This window comes from Canis aureus, chromosome 34 (genome assembly GCF_053574225.1).
Source record: "Canis aureus isolate CA01 chromosome 34, VMU_Caureus_v.1.0, whole genome shotgun sequence".
Taxonomy (NCBI): Eukaryota; Metazoa; Chordata; class Mammalia; order Carnivora; family Canidae; genus Canis; species Canis aureus.
In genome coordinates this window covers 25,214,900-25,219,782 of record NC_135644.1, presented here as the reverse complement: position 1 = coordinate 25,219,782, position 4,883 = coordinate 25,214,900, and the positions used below count along the sequence as shown (strand labels likewise).

The 4,883-nt window shown below is 38.3% G+C and overlaps 1 pseudogene; it reads right to left on the bottom strand.

The window, feature by feature from the left end:
• Window positions 1–452: 452 nt before the first annotated feature.
• On the bottom strand, window positions 453–884 carry LOC144304836 (small ribosomal subunit protein uS12 pseudogene; annotated as a pseudogene).
• Window positions 885–4,883: the final 3,999 nt, after the last annotated feature.

Sequence of the window (4,883 nt, the reverse complement as noted above, 5' to 3'; positions counted from 1 at the left end):
GTGAACAATGAAGAATTCTACGGATACTAACATGGAAAGTAAAGGACGGGAAGAGGAGAGATGGAGGCATGAAGATTGTCAAGAAGAAGAGGTGGAAGAGGGAAACAATGAAAGAATATTACTTATCGAGACATGGTTTAAATCAGTGGTTTCCAAACCTTTTAAATTATGTATTCAGTCAGTAATTTTTTGAACAATCCCCATGTATATTTACTTATGGATTGTATACATATAATATTTTAGTCTATGTAATATATATTAATAGACCCTGAGATCATGACCTAAAGCTGAAACAAAGAGTCGGACCCTTAACCAACTGAGCTATCCAGGCATTTCAAAGACACATATTTTCTTTTGACTTTTTAAAAGACGCCTTTTGTTTTATTATTATTATTATTATTGGTTTTGGGGCATATGAAAATTTATTATTGTCATGTTTTCACCATCAAAACTTATGATCTTGATCTTTCCTTTCTGCCTTTGTACAAGGCCAAAAGAGAGACACTGGCTACTTTGACAATCTTAAAGTGAACTCCAGGAATGTCACCAACAGCATGATCTTTGTGACCAAATACAGCAACCAGAATCTCATAATTTTCCTCAATAGAATTCAAACAACCATTATTGGGTAGAAAGCCTGTGATTCTTTTTGCCATTCTTGATCAGCTGGACCCTGACACCTTCCTAATGGCAGAATTTGGCTGTTTGGCTTCAACTACTACTTTTTCCAGCACAATTCCCTTTGAGTGGGAAGCACCTCCAAAAGGGTTGACCTTCACAGCTGTGCCCAAATGGGCTTTCTTGTACTATTCGTCATGCTACTTCTAATCTGATCCATGGCTGTGGAGCTTCCTGGCAGTACACAGACTACAACACTTGCCCATCCTGCCTGTGCCACTGGCCTAAGAAAAGAGCTATTAATTTTAATTAATTTTTAAAAAGAGCTATTAATTTTTATCTCTATACTCAATGTGGGGCTCAAACTCACAACCCCTGAATCAAGAGTTGCATGATCTTTTTTACTTATTTATTTATTTATTTATTTATTTTTTTTTTATTGGAGTTCAATTTGCCAACATATAGCACAACACCCAGGGCTCATCCCATCAAGTGCCCCCCTCGGTGCCCGTCACCCTCCCCCACCTCCCTTTCCACCACCCCTTGTTCGTTTCCCAGAGTTAGGAGTCTCTCATGTTCTGTCTCCCTCTCTGATATTTCCCACTAATTTTCTCTCCTTTCCCCTTTATTCCCTTTCACTATTTTTTATATTCTCCAGATGAATGAGACCATGTAATGTTTGCATGATCTACTGACTGAGCCAGCCAGTTTTGATTCTTAAAAATCTTTTTATTATGGAAAATTTTGAACATACTCAAAAGAATAGGATAATGAACCTTCACATATAAATCATCTAATTTCTACAATTATTAACATAATATTGACATTTTATTTTATTTTTGACTTTTTAAGTTTTTATTTAATTCTAATTAGTTAACATACAGTGTTATATTAGTTTTAGGTGTGCAATACAGTGATTCAACAATTCCATACATTATCTGGTGTTCATCATGACAAACACACTCCTTAATCCCCATCACCTATTTAATCCATCCTCCCCACCCACCCCCCTCTGGTAACCATCAGTTTGTTTTTGATAATTAAGAGTCTCTTTTATGATTTCTCTCTCTCTCTTTTCCCCCTTTGCTCATTTGTTTAGTTTCTTAAATTCCACATGTGAGTGAAATCATATGGTATTTATCTTTCTCTGACTGACTTATTTAGCTTAGATTATATTCTCTAGCTCCATCCATGTTGTTGTAAATGGCAAGATTTCATTCGTTTTTATGGCTGAATAATACTCCATTATATATGTGTAAATATATATATGTATATGTATATCACATAAAATACATATTTTCCCCCATTTTAATGTCTGTTGATCAGAGTTGAAATGACATCACTGTCCACAAATACATGAACTTAGTCATAACCAATCATGTTGCCATTATTTGTAAGTTTAAATAAATATTTAAGTAAATGTAAAAGTGTTCATGTAATAGATATTAACTGAACGTGTCAATGACAAGAAAGCTGTGTCATATTTAACTGGCAGTTTTCTTTCCATGCATATAGTGCATAGAAAGAAATATGATGTATTTTATAAACAATAGAAGTTGCAATGTTTTCTTCTATCACTTTAGCGAATCATCCTATGTACCCTAGTTTGGAGATTGGGTTTAAATTAAGAGAGAGGGGTCAATTATGTGGAACATTTTAAACAGATCAAATATTATCTTAAAAAATGGAAAAATTTTCATCACTTTTAACAAGTCACTGGAGACTTTGGTGGGGGTAGTATCAACAGTGGAAGAGGGGCAGCCTGACCACAGAGGTTAAAGGAGTAAGCAACAGGTTACATTTAATGCACACTCACTATATGCCAGGCATTGAACTAATTAAGTACTCCTCACACAGCCCTGAGAAGTTGTGATTATCTCCAATTTAAGAAAATAATCAGACTTGCAGAATCTAAGTGACTTGTACTAGGTCACACAGTTAAACAAGTGGTCCTAGCAAAATATGAACCCATGTTGAGCATTTTAAAAGCTAAGCTCCTAACTAATATGCTATAATGTCTTCTGGCATGAGGTTAGTTAGTGGAGACTGAATGCAGACAGCTACTCTTCCAGGTAGCCAAATATCTTGCCTCTGGATAAGAGCAGAAAGAAAGGGAAATAAATAGCCAAGTGTAGGGCAAGAATTGAGCATTTTTATACAGTGCAGGAAATGAGGCAGGAAAGAGAATTTGAGGCAATTGGACAAGAGAGATAATAAGGATAACAAAATCCCTAAGGATCTAGAGCATAGGAGGGGAGTCCAGGCTTGAGCATCAGGAAATTCCTCCTCTACGAAAAGTGGTAAGAACTGGAATCAGGTACAGAAAAGTATGGAGGTTTTGCATAGAAAGGAGGAAGAAGAAGCATGGGAAATTCCAAGTTTACATTATTTATTTTCTCGCTCGGTGGAGTAGGAGACAAGGCCATTGCTTAGAGTGTGTGGAGGGTGGAAAGAAAACAGGTAGACCTCAAAGGACTATTATTAAGCCTTAAGCATTAGCTGTTGGAAGTGGGAGTTGGTATAGTTTTGGAGTTTTACATATAGTTTTTGGAACTTTTCAATTTTACAAAGACTGCAAGAAAGGTGGAGGTTGCTGATAGACTGGAGAAAATCAAGGTATCAGAGTCTTGGAAGTCTCGAGGTTATTCGCTCTGCAGATAGAGGGGTGTAGCAGGATGCTTTAGAAGAGAGCTGGACCCTGGCATTTGAACCTTCACAGCAGGGTCACTTCTCTCCCATCCTTCCAATGACCATCCTTCTGAATGCTCTCCTTTATGGCAGGACTGGAAATTTGAAAAGTACATTTCTCAGACTCCTTGTGGAGTTTCAGTTCAGAACCCTTCTATGAGAGGCCCTGGGTTGAGACTTGCAAAGTAGAAGAAGAGAAGCCATTTTTCTCCAGCTGCAGCTCCAGACAAGTACACGAGCATCTGCAGATGGCAGACATCCGGGCAGCCATGCCAGGATTTCCAAGCATCCTCCTGAGAACCACCTCCTTGGGTGCTGCAGAGGGCTGAGATCCTCAGTGGTGGTTTCTACGATGTACCCATTTATAAATTTCATGAATTTTAGCAACGTCTTCTCTCTCCTTTGCTTCCCTGGACCTTCAGAGTTTTTTATAATCCTTTTTTTTTTTTTTTTAAATCCCCTTTTACTTGTGCCTAGAGAGCATTCTGTTTTCCTGACACAACCTTGGCTGGTATGTAGCGTCCCCCGCAATTCTTCATTCAAACTGGATTATGAGATTTTCTATGATCATATCAATATTGGTCAGGATTATCATACCTGTTTGTAGGGATTCTCAGCTGCAGGCAACATAAAAAAAGACTATATAGCTAAATTAAAACAAAACAAATTTATTGAAAAGATTTCAAATTGCTAGGAGGTTGGGAGAACCAGGCTCTGGGAATTAATCTAGACAGTGGACGGGAATCATAAAATTATGCTACAGAGTCAAGTGAAGTGACAGGCATTGCAGGACTCAGAGGCAGGTTTGCCTACCTGATTAACCCATGCCCCTCTGCTCCAGATATAAAGGTGGCAGGGAAAATGAGGATCTGGACTTCCAACTAATAGAGTGACAGCTCCGCCTCACAAGATGAAGGGACCTCAAATAAGATTCAGAAGCTGGGAAGCCCCAAAATTGATAAATGTCTTCTCTAATGTCCAAATTTTTGTGTGTGCTATAGTTGAGACTCTTTTGTTTTGTCTGGAAGACCCTCAAAATACTCATTGTCCCTGCTCTGTGTATTTATCCTTTATGGGCCAGTTTCCTCCTTGAAACCTTCCCAGTTGGAAATATCTGTTTCTTGCCCAGAATTCCTATAGCAATTTGTATCCTGTTTGACCTTTTTAAATTCTAACTTGTTTTTATTGATATTTGCAATTAATATTAAAGTTAGGGACACGTGGGTGGCTCAGTGGGTGAGTGTCTGCCTTTGGCTCAGGTCGTGGTCCCGGGGTCCTGGGATCGAGTCCTGTATCAGGCTCCCCGCAGGAAGCCTGCTTCTCCCTCTGCCTGTCTCTGGCTTTCTCTGTGTGTCCCTCGTGAATAAATAAATAAAATCTTAAAAAATATTAAAGTTATAGCATATTTAAGGTTGAATGAACATGAGACGTCATTTAATGTGACTAACTCATCAGCTCCTTGAGGATCATTGCTTACCTTATCAATATTGTGTGTCCACCCAGCACAATACTTGCTTAGGGTAGGCACATCATAAATGTGACTTAAAGTAAAGGAACCACACCAAGATTTGCTTGTC